We start from the raw sequence: 13,121 nt of genomic DNA, 5'->3' as shown, positions 1-13,121 counted from the left end.
TGATAAATATTTACTGTCAATATTCTTTTATATGAATCTTTCTTAGTAATTTTTATCCATTTTTATTCATTCATTGAATATTTTAACTTACAAAACGGTCATTGAATATATTTTAAATGATTATCAGATACCATTGATTTAAAATAATTATACATTATTACCTATTAGAGATTCTAGAAAAAAATTAACTGACATCTCTCACTGCACGGATGATTTCCCTTATAATTGAAACTACATCATTCGTCCATAACAGTGTCCCCCAATATTTTTATACCTACGGATCGGTGATAAGAAAAGAAATATTACCTAAGAAAATATTTTTTAATCTTACTTCTATAAATCTAATATTGAACTTTTTGAAAAAGCAATATTTTTTTTATCTAGATACCTATACCTTTGCTATAATACTCATGTAGTTGACAATCGTGGCTTCAGTATTATTTCGGAAAGATGGAACGTTGCATTGACAGCCATCCGGTTTATCTATTTCATTTTTATTACTGAAATTGCCGAAAAAGTCCTCTCACATGAGCAACTTGTCAAAAATATAAACAACAATTTAATGCGTTTATAAAATAGAGACAGATATTCTTCCTATTTTTTAAATTTTATGATTGGGAAACACTGGCTATAAGATAAATGCGAATTAATCCATACATTTACATTATCCTGAGATATGTCAAATGGTACCAATAAAAAGGCTTTGTAGTTAATCAAACTAAATAATATTTTTAACATGATTATACAATTATATAAGAAAATAAGGTGTTGGCTAAATTTATTTAAGTATTCAGTAAATTTAGTATAAAATAAAAATATGTAAGTATATCAATACTTACTAAATATAAACTCGAATATACGCCTCACTAAGCCAATATTGTATAACCCATCGAAGCATATTGAAAATGAAAAACTGAAAGCTCGTAATTACCTTTTACCCTACCTTGTTTACTACCTGTATCTTAGAGAGAATTCTGCCCAGAGAGCTTTTGTTGTATACCTGCAAAATTACTGTGTTTAAAAAAGCTAGTGTGGTTCGGTAGTTACATTATGGTTTATATACTGGACCAAACCCTTTAAAGTTTACCGAAACGGTATTACTATTTGCGGTTTAAAGTGTTTTTAAACTAATGCTTCGTTAAACCAGTAAAGTCGTGTTTCCTTTTGTACATACATTTTATATTTCGTATCCCTTTAAATTTAAACATACATCGAGACTATTTGTAAACCATATTTTATAATAATATCTGCCAAAAAAACCATAATAATTAATTAGGTATGCTATGAGCGATCTGACAAAAATAGTGCACACTTTTTCAGTCATACTTATTTATTTTTGTTGAATTAAGAATATGTACATATTACAGACGGTGTTGGTTAGTTTTTAAAATTTATTAAGCCCTGCTTATTTTAAACCATAATAATTGATAAAAAAAATATTGTTCTATCTAAACAACATCTAAAATTATGTATGGTTTAATATCATAATTTTAGATATTTTATAGATAAACGAATATTTTTTGACTGTCATCAACTATGGCTTGCATTAGGCAGAATTGAATTAAATTAAAAAAAAAAACGATACAAGTTGGTTATGGGGAAGCCAGCGGCAAACACATTTTGAAAATAGCTGATATACTGGATTATTTGTTAGGTTGGGTTAGTTTAGGTTAGTGCTAACACCGTGACTGGCGCGTTTGGAGTTGTTGGCTATTAGATATAATTAACGTGTTATTTAAATGTGGTAATTGAAAGGTAATAAAAGGTAAATAAATAGGTTTGGGTAGGTTAGGTTAGTTTTTCATTCTTGAATTCATGAATTTTGCCAAAATCGGATATGACAATTAGCGCGGTTCCCGCCTGGCTTCCCCATAACCGAATACTATTATATTATATAGTAATTTTAGTTATATGAAAACAAATACGTATGACTGACAAAGTTTAGTGTGTACTATTTATATCAGATCTTACCAGCCTACCTCTACCCTTCGCCACTGATTTATTGTGTTATTACTTTTAGCTGTATGAATATAAAGATCATTTTGGATGTACACTATCTTACACAACAAAAAATATCGAATATTACCGAGGTATATATTTATAAATTGATGAGATAAATTGAGTTCTTTCGAGCCAAACCGGTAGATTTTTTATCAAAATTAAATATTGTCATAATAATATGTTGCATTCAACCAAAGCCCCATTACGTAGTGTATAGATACACATTCTTTTGTGCCCAATCGAACGCGTTCGAAATCTGAACGATAATCTTAGGTTTTGGCCACGAAACCGGAATACCAGTTCACTGTATCGCATTTCTATTTCATACACTATTTCGGCCGTAAATTCGTGGCGCAACTTTTTTTTCTTTATATTTTTACAAGCCCGTGGCATGCGAGGAGCACTGCTCGAACACACGGCGTAATCACTCTCGTGACGGCGTAATAATAAAAATGATTATAGTTTTCTATATTTTAGTAAATTTTTACTATTAAACTCGAGGAATCGCCCGTGATAAAATCTTGATTGCGTTGCGCTCAGGTAGTGGATAGATAGATACCTACTAATAATCGAACGGCTAATTATTCTTGTTTTTGTATTAAAGTTTAATGCTCGATTTTGATTGAGTTTGTGTTTTTTGTTGGCATCTATTGTAGAAAGATTACTTCATCGCAACCATGTCGTATATTACACTGAGTTTTTATTATGTCTAGACTGCATTAAGAGAACAATTAGTAGTTTAAAAATATTATATTAAAATTAAACGGTATCAAATATAACACACATCAATTATTAATAGTATGTAATAAAGCGTAAAGCAAAATATCAGTCTACATTTAATACCATAATATCTGAAGTCAACGTACAACAAATCTTGTTTATCAGTGTCCATCTGATCCAATAGGTTATGCAAATACCTTAAAATAGTCGTAGTCATAAATATAACCACCTCTAAAAGTCGGTTAATATACCACTTCTTCTTCTTCGATGGCGCTACAGCTTATGTCGAGCCCTGGCCTCCTCCACCACCGTCCTCCAGCCGGAACGGTCCTCCGCACGTCTTTTCCAGTTCATGATTTTTAGCAGTTGGTTGGCATCTTTTGTAATGTTGTCACCCCATCGTTTGCGTGGCTTTCCCACTGGCTTTTTCCCCCCTGGGTTTCCTTTGAAGATGAGCTGGACATGGCCTGCCCAGTTTAGCCTCTGGAGTTTTATGAAGGTGGAGAATTTTGAATCTTGGTATAAGTGGTATAGTTCCGTGTTGTACCTAATTCTCCACTCCCCACCATCATTCATGGGTCAGTATATCCGCCTCAGGATCTTTCTCTCAAAACAGTCCACTATTTCAGCTGCTTTCATATTAAATTTAGCGTCCATGACTCGCACCCATATGCAACGACTGTGCGTATGACGGTTTTATAGAGCCGGTTCTTAGTTTTTCTGTGGACATTTCTGGATTTGTATATGGGCAGCAATGAGAATTAATACACCACTAAGCTGTATAAATTCATAATATGCTCTGGTCAGAAGCGAATGTGGTAATTAACTTTATTAATTAGATACATAAAATTACATGTATATTATAATTATAATCATCATCTTCAGTCGGTGTTGATGCACTGCTGGATGAAAGCCTCTCCATAGCTAATTCCACTCTTCTTGGTATGCACGATGATATAATATTAACAAAATATTATACTTATAATATTGTAGTGTTTTTCTTAACAATCATAATCATAAAATTTAAAGCTAATTAATTTCTCGTGATAAATCAGATTTGAATATAAATGTCACAGCAATACTTCATATTATATAGTCGACACACAAGTATATATATATTTAACAAAGATAACTCCTAATATACGATGATGACACAAGTACTTTCTACGATTTAGCTAGCAAAGATATTAATTATTAAGCTTTGAAACTTTTCATTTTCTGATTTCCGAGTTTTCATATAGGTAATGTTAATTTTTAACCATACCCATGTAGTCCAATGTGACCCCCTTCCCGTATAAGTTACATTCTCGATAAGGTCACAATAATATATATTTGCAATTTTCTCAGGCCTAAGTGCTTCCACTGTATTGGGTCTCGCGGTCTCTTTTAGTGTTAAATATAAAAAATACTGATTTATAAACTATTATTCTTCTACCATCTCCCAGAGGAGGTCAGCCTCCATTAGGTTATCATTGCCTTATCATCTGACATCTACTACCCATCCGAAACAGTTCGGTGATGCTGCACTCGTAGAAATCACGGAGGTTCAATGCGGCGTCTACGCTTGCCGTTGATCTGTATTTTTTTAAATTAATTATAAAAATATGATGTAATCAGAGAGGCCTTAATCAGTTTAAAATACTTCACAATCTTATTGATAATATTAAACTCGTTGAAGAGTAATATTTTTAATTAACTAAATATTAATATAAACACTAAGCAGCAAAAAGTTTAAACTGATAATCTGTGTTTTCTAATGAATATCTTTTAGTGTTCGCGATAAAGAAAAAAAACAGTTTTATCTACGATAACATAGCATTTAAAATGCTTCTCTTAATAATATTAGATGTGAATATATAAGTTGGTCATTCCTTAAGCTATTAGTTCAATCATACTTAAATGTCTGGTGTATATCACTGATATAAATCACAATGGTAAAATAAAATTCTTAGCAAAAGAAGAATCATTAATATTGATAATCATCTTCAACATAACGAAATATATGAATCACATTATAACTATTTGTATTTAATATCTGAGTAGGTGTATTGATATTCTTATTTCATATAAATTTTAAACGAGTCTTTTAAAAGGAATGATTCGTCAATAAGATCAATCATTTTTGGATCAATGCATATTAATAATATAAAAACAAACATAAGAAATTAAACACGTTATAAGTATTTAAGGGAGGTAAATGATGCATAAAGTCTATAAAAGACGAATTGGTACCGCAAATAAGGTATACCTATAATTTTACTTGTAAACTTTTGCCACTATAGAATCAATACACGTGCACAAACATTTGTATGAAACTCAAAATTACTAATTAAGTGTATTTTGTTCAGTTCACATCGAAGTTTTTTTTTTTTAAATGAACTAAAAGTTATTAAAAACTATTTTTGCTACATAAGAGAAAACTTATTATACCACACTTTAATGATAGATATAACATAACATATTATGTGTTAATAATATGATGAGATCCATTAACGAATTCACATTCTATACAGTAAGCAAAGATATTGAAGAAAATCTTATCATGTATAAATGAAGTCTAAACATACGAAAGTGAAGCAAAAAGGAACCTCTGGTCTACTGATTAGGTCGTTTAAAAGTGTCTTTATATTGAAGATTCAGTTGAAGATAACTTTACACTTCTAATATGACATTTATTTTCCAATTTGCAGGACGTATGAAAATATAATACATTACGATTAGGGAATCCAGTCCCGAGCCAAAATTCTGATCCCGGGATTTCGGGATTACAATTTGACAATCCCGGGATCCCGGGACTGGTCCCGGGATTGACATTTTTTTCCATTGTTAATATATTTTTTTTATATTTACAAATAACATTGATAAAATCGGTCAAAAATAAATCTAGTATAATTTATACTATTTAAGACATTTATTGTTAATATTGTATACGTTCAATCTTGGAAATACACAAGTTTAATTGAGTAAATAATATTGTAATATAAATAATAATGTGAATTTAATATGAGATTGACTCTGATAGTAAAAACTTAATGAATGGATTAGCAAGATTTAAAATAGTAAAGCAAATAATCATGGCGTACTTATGGCCTTTCTGCTTCATAAATCTAATTAGGCAGCCAAATATGAAACTGTTGTAAAACGTATGATATCATGGTGGAATTACTTTGTTAAAAGTGCGATGCATTGTTTTTTTTCCAATCTTTCTCATTTTTAATAATCTATGTGAAAAAATAAAATGAATCGGCAACCTACACATGGGTATAAATCAAACTTCATTCAAACTCAGTTTATTTCTAATGTAGTTATTTTTTATTAAAAGTATTTTTTCTGTTATATTTTCCATAAAAATTGATAAAAAAATCAATCCCGAAATCCCGGGATTATGTTTATCAATCCCAGGATTCATAGGTATCGAAAATAGCTCGGGATCCTTAATTACGATGAATAGATAAGTAGCCAATAATGTTACACTTTGGCCTAATTATTTAATTTAAAAATCCTGTAAAATTATTTATTACTGCAAGCGAGTAAGTAATTAATATCATAAAACATTGCATATTAAAAAGTGGCAGCCATTGTTTACGTTAGGAAATCGGAAATAACAACGTATTGATGTTAATATCTGTGCACGTTACCAACTTAACCACAGTTTATTCGTTCGGCAAATGCACAAATGCGTCAAATGACCTAATAGTAGGTAATATTAATAATGGTATAAAAGACTCCTATATTATCATTTTTTTTGTAAGTTTATCATTAACCATGTCTACATAACCACACGAAGGTCATATGGGCCTCCACAGTGTCATAGAGTGGAGGTTTGTATCAACAGATTTTTGTTTTTGTGACCACTTGCTCATCGTATTAGATCCATACTCCAAACATTCATAGAGAAATAATGTGACGTGTAGTTTCCAGACACAGAAATTAAACCTGGGTCTGGCAAATGACATTATAAGTACATCGTGGGCGTTATATACATAGATAGTTGGATACCTACGTTTTAATCATAAAAAACTTTAAAATTCAAATTTTTAATAAATTGTTTGAATTTGTAAGATACGTATTTTTTTCTGCTATACATTCTAGTAGGCTGAGAATTAACCTTAAGAAACATATTTGATAGGCTGCCAAGATCTACATCGAGTAGTAGAGACAATGAAAAAATATATTACATATTTTTCTCATTATTGTAGCAAGAAGTGAACAAGATTACTTTAAAAGATACCTACATGTTATAATATAAAATACTCATTTAAAATTCCATCAAATGAAAATGCTTATTGATTGAGCGAAACTAGATCAAAAAAAATGTATGTATTAATATATGAAAGATGTATCTAGCCAATACTAGTTTCATTATTGTATTGTAAAATATTATATAGCGAGAAGTCAGCAACAGATACCATCTTAAACACCATCCAAATCTACAATCCAAGGACAAATAATAATTTGTTTCAATAAAGACAAGTATGAAAATGTTTCGATATCACGCTGTGAAAAAGATCAACCATATTAACCGTCTAAAGTGCTGCAAGTGTCATCTTGCAGATTTCAAGGCGTCTACATAATCGACCTCTCTTATATAACATCGGTATATCGAACGCTGTTAATGCCTTAGTATGAATAATAAAACAAGAACTAGTTGGACTTATATACTTTTATTTACTTACTTTATACTAAGGCTAAATTATAATATATTAATAAAGCTGGCGTTTACGTGGTAAAACTCTATTATAATGGTATAATTAAGTCATTTACATTGATAGTGCATCGGGTTATAACGTATAGTATTATCATTATTATAGTCGATCGTTCATATAAAGGGTTTATAAAACAAACTACCTGTAAACGTAAATGATTCAATATTAAAATAGAATCAACAAAAATAACTTTGTTTCAAAACCATTTATATTAAAATATGTTAGTTTAATTATTCTGGATTGCAACTAAATAGTTTGTAATTTATTCAATTAAACAGGGAACATAGAATTATTAATGGGAACTAAAATACCTAACGGGTGTGGAGTAACAGGCAACCGATCTAGAGTGTGGAAGAATATAGTATAAACTTAAACACGTATCAAGAATACGTGAATCTAAACTTATCCTTCGTTCTGACAACTGCTTTCGGTTTATGCACTGACTCTCATACAATGAAGGTTGCAACACACACTATTATCTATACCTAATGTTTGTTTCATTTTCGTAGGACACTCACACATTCAAAACCCTACGTCAAATATAGTGTATTGGAGTTATAGCCTATCTGAATTATATGTATTAATCTGTTCTGCGCAATTAAAATTTGACGGTGGTCTGGTGCTTCAAAGCTACAAATCAAAACTAACGTTTTGTGAAAAATTAAAACTAATGATACTCGATGTAATTTTAATTTAAATTCAAATTGATTTAAGTGTTGTACACATATGGTAAATGTCAGTTATGGGAAGTCAGCGGCAAACACATTTTGAAAATAGCCGATATACTAGATTATTTGTTAGGTTGGGTTAGTTTAGGTTAGGTTAGGTTAGGTTAAATTTTCATTCTAGAATTCATGAATTTTCCTAAAGTCGGCTATGACAATTAGCGCGGTTCCCGCCTGGCTTCCCCATAATCGACTTGTACCCAAAATATTTATATGTTTTTAAGGGTGAAATTGAAAATTTACATATATTGGGTATATATAAATAAATGACCTCCTTAGTTACCACCATGTAAATTCACAGTTCCTTACAGCTTCGCGTCAGTTTAGATTGACAGTACGGCACGATAATAGATTTGACATATAAAAGCGTTATCAGATCGTAATATCGCGGCCGTGTTCCGTAACACTATTCCTTGAATAAAGATCAGTGACACCACGACGCTATATCAAGATCGACAAATGCAAGGTCAAAACCCTGCTGCGCCCTCCGCCGCAATCGACCATTGTTGCCGATGGCGTATCGACCAATCTGGACCACCGAATCTAATCGCCGGATGAGATGCCGCATGATGGCTATTATTGACTCAAAAACACGCCATTTGTATTAGGCTCATTACTAAAGACGACTCTGTGTGAAATGATATTCGCAGTCACGCTAATGGAAGCTTATCATTGGTGAGTCATTTTGGCTTCATATTTTGACAATAAAATATCTATCGAACTAGCTCAGGCGCACACACAGAAAAATGGTTTGGTGAGATGGGTCCATTTCGAAAAAAATATCTATTATAATATTATTTACTTTAGCACGGCATGAGATTAATAATATCTAGCAGGCGCCATTGATTTCCACATTTACAATGCCTATATTCTCATCGCTTCATCCGCGTACATTCTCCATGCCCAGATACTCCGCACTTTGAACCAAATAATAAAAACCCGGATTTCAGGAATAACTAAGAGTGCTCACCAACATTACGACAAGTCGTATCCAAAAGTAGTATCGAATGCGCATTACCTATAATGGTAATAATTATTATCAGAATCGTTTGTGTCATCAGCACAGATTATTTAAGCAAGCTTTATATGCACCAATCATGAGTGCCATGGCTCTTTCAGTGGCCATAGTCGTAGAATGCCGAGAGGATTAAGGCCAACCCGTTGAAAATACTGTTCGACAGCTAAATCACTTAGGTCCTGGCCAAAAATAAGAAATATTCCATTAACCTTAATAATTTATATTTTTTGTTTCTAGGGGGAAATGTCCGGACACAAACCCTTCCTACATTGTATGCGTGTCTGTGCAAGGTAGAGTAGCTACATTATTTTATTCATGACGATTGTAAGGTCGTTTCAGCAGGTAATCGGGGCGTAGGAAAATCACTGAAATCATATATATATCTTATTCTAGTTTTTTTACGTCACGTCTATCCGCTAAAACGACATCGTAAAATCTACAACAAAATTAAGCTACTCCACCTAGTACATTATATATTATCTATTGTCCAAAATATAAAGCCAAAATCACTCACCATTGATGCCGTGACTGTGTACCTGTATAATTTCACACAAAGTTGTCTTCAGTAATGAGCCTAATACTAGTGGCGTGTTTTTGTCTCAATAATGATCAAACAACACGAATAAATATGGCTACTATATCAAATTTTAATGAACAGGAGCTTTTCGAATATACAATATAATAATATGTATTCTGTTATTATAAATTTTATTCCCATATAAATAGTATTTTATCTATAATAGAATATCTATTTGACCACTAGCGATAGTTTTGGCCAAGGTGAAATAAAATAGGTTTTCATAATGTTTACTTTTATTAATTAGTTTAACAATACCGAATTCAAATAAATATTACAATGTTAAAATATTGTGATTAATATTCTTAAAAAAATATTTTACACGTATGTACGAGTATGTATATTCTTATTGATAAACAACTCTATAACAAACGTAACATTTAAATATTATAATTATTTTATTATAAGCTTATTTCTGTTACAAATAATTTATTAAGAGAATATTTACAAAAAAATCGTTTGATGTTTTTAAATATATGCTCACTATCTATGTTTTAATACCAACCTCAATTAAACTATATCTACAATTTTATTATTAATTGTTTTAAATATTTTATTATGTCTTTACAAGTTGTTTCCTTTGTAAGCTTGGTATCAAATCATAAGGAAATAGCCCAAAGAGCTAGGTTTTTTTATAAATATTTACAATAAGATATCTGAATAAATTTACTACAAAATATTATTTGCTAAATACTTCATCCAAGTGCTTGTATTAGCCTACATTGAACTAAATAATAGCTAGAACATCTAAACACTTGAAAATTATTATTTAAAATAATATGTATTCAGTTATGCAATAAACATGGTAGAAAGAACTTCTATCAGCCCAATTCCTATATTTTCGAATAACTTTATTTCTTGAATTCATTTAAATGGATTAATACGTTGCAACTAAGTAGATTTATCACAAGATAATACAAGGATGTGATAGGTTGTTTATAGCTATGGAGAAGATAATCACTTGAATTTCCATTATAATTTAAATACGTGAAATTTTATTCAATTCTGTCTATGCATTTCTATAGCATGCTCCAGAGGTTAAAGTTTAATTATTATTTTGCCTGAAAATCGAGTTTTTAATCACTTTATTTTCACATAAACCGTTTTGTTAAGTCGCGATATTTATCAATAAAGGTACACAAATAAATCATTATATATGCATCAGATTATTGCCTTAAAACTGGAAATATTTACGTAAATTGGTAATATATAAATAACGGTAAAGAAAAATCACACTGATTTTTTAACGCTAAAAATAATAATTTAAAGCATCTTTTAAATTTATATTATTTATTTTTTTAAAAGCGATTTATGTCTAGGCTAGTAAAGATAACTCAGTCAAAACCAAATGCCGCCTATTCGACGTTTGCATTCTGACAGTGCTCCTTCTCGATCATGTCTAATCCTAATAGATCATAATATGGGCCTCCACCAATGACATTATTCATTGGCCTCCACAGAGTGGAGGTTTGTATTAACAGATTTTGTTAATACGAGAAATGGATGTCAGCCACTTGCTCAACCTATTAGGTCCATACTCTGACTCATACACAAATTGAAAAACAATATGTGCACTTGTCAGATCCAGGATTCGAACCTGGGACCCACGACGCTATAGACAGATACTTAAGCCGTGCGGCCATCGTGGGCGGTCTTTTACTGTAGCAAATCATGGCACCTTACGGAAGGCTCAGAAGAATCATATGGTGAGCTTTGAGAATACATGTTTGCGACGGATACTGGGTATGCGGTGTATGACTTTAGAACTAACGAGTAAGTAACAAAACGCACTAAGCAGCATCTCATTACGCTGAGAGTGAATCTTAAGATGGCTTGCCTGTTTTTTATGCCAACCGGATCCTGGCGTCCAGGAATACCGCTAAATACTATCTATAGAGTGTATACGGCGGAGATACGTTATGATGGTATGACGCAAGAAGACTGGCTAACGACAGGGATTCATGGAGGCGCCGTGTGATGTCCATATGCTTCAGCTAAGAGGCGGATATGGCCGAAGAAGAAGTAAAAATATTTCTTTTAAAACTCTATTATGACAATCACTATGTGGTTATATATTGGTTGAGTTATCACAAGGAAGATTACAATTTAATAGACCGTATTCTAAAGAGATTTAAAAGAAGCTTAGAACAATGAAATGTATCGAAATGAAAAATTTCTCCGTCCTACTTATCGCTACGGTGTACCAACTACCGTACGCATAATAGAGAGTACTAGTCTTTCTTGATGTTTTATAACCGACAAGTGCTACTCTGGTATCTGATATGAGACTGTGGGAAGAATCTCTACAGAAACAAATTTGTTACGAGATATAATAGACAATGCAAGAAGATTATAGCGTATTCAAAAACATTACTAATACGTTCACCAATCAACATTATAATGCACTCTGCTAGATTTAAAAATGACTACATAAAATCAATTTTTATTTAACAAAAATACTAATTTTATGTCTAAATAGTTTCTGTCGACAACTTCAGGCTTTTAATTTAACCCAATTATTCCTGTACCTTTTCATAATATAATAATTGAATACTTACACAATTCATATGAAATCATACGTTTATTACAGCATCAATATTTCACGGTGTATTTTCGATAGTTATGAGTTTTGTTATTGATGTGTTGTAGGTACAAATACACGACCTCAATCAATAAAATCATTATACTTACTTAAGGTATACTAGTAATGTCTTTAACTTGATCTATGAATAAAAAATTAATACGATGGAAGGAATGTATTTTTTTTAAATATTATATGTAATATTATTACAGTTAACTATTTTTTAATCAACGAATAATTCACAAGATTTAACAATGTGACATTCTAATTATTATTTAACATACATATTTTTTAGAATGTTACATTCTTAAATCTTGTGAATTATTCGTTGAATAAAAAAAATAGTTAATTATTTTTTTTTTATCAAGTTCAAGAGGTTCAAGTTACAACAAAAAATCTTGGAGTGATCTGTGACATCGGTTAGTAATTAAAGTAATATCGACTCTAATTTAAAATACAAAAGCCGATCACCAATTGAATAGTAGCTCAATTTGGAAAGCGCTTCAGAGAGTATTAATAACAAGTAGTTAAAATTTGTCGCAATTAAGTATGGCGCCTCTAGCATAGTGGTCTATATGCATTGGCACGAAACCCGAGAGATACTGGTTTTTTCTATTGGTTATAATATATTTTCTCAGAAGTATTTTGAAAATTATGTATATTCAGTAATATTATTACCCAAAAAATATTTTGAGTGATTACACTTACACTTTATATTGTATTATATTATTTTTATATACAATAATTTTGTAACAAACTTGTTAATTCAATATTTTGAGTTGGTGGTGTTGAT

General features: G+C 31.0%; 1 protein-coding gene across 2 annotated transcripts in view; it reads right to left on the bottom strand.

Annotated features, from left to right (window-relative positions):
* The window catches only part of LOC147078577 (protein dachsous-like), a 470,273-nt gene that overhangs the window by 293,157 nt on the left and 163,995 nt on the right, over window positions 1-13,121 (bottom strand). The gene's annotated exons all lie outside the window — the stretch shown is intronic.

This window comes from Rhyacophila brunnea, unplaced genomic scaffold, assembly GCF_057557595.1.
Source record: "Rhyacophila brunnea isolate RB1 unplaced genomic scaffold, BYU_Rbru_1.0 scaffold_11, whole genome shotgun sequence".
Taxonomy (NCBI): Eukaryota; Metazoa; Arthropoda; class Insecta; order Trichoptera; family Rhyacophilidae; genus Rhyacophila; species Rhyacophila brunnea.
This window is presented reverse-complemented; position numbering and strand designations above follow the sequence as displayed.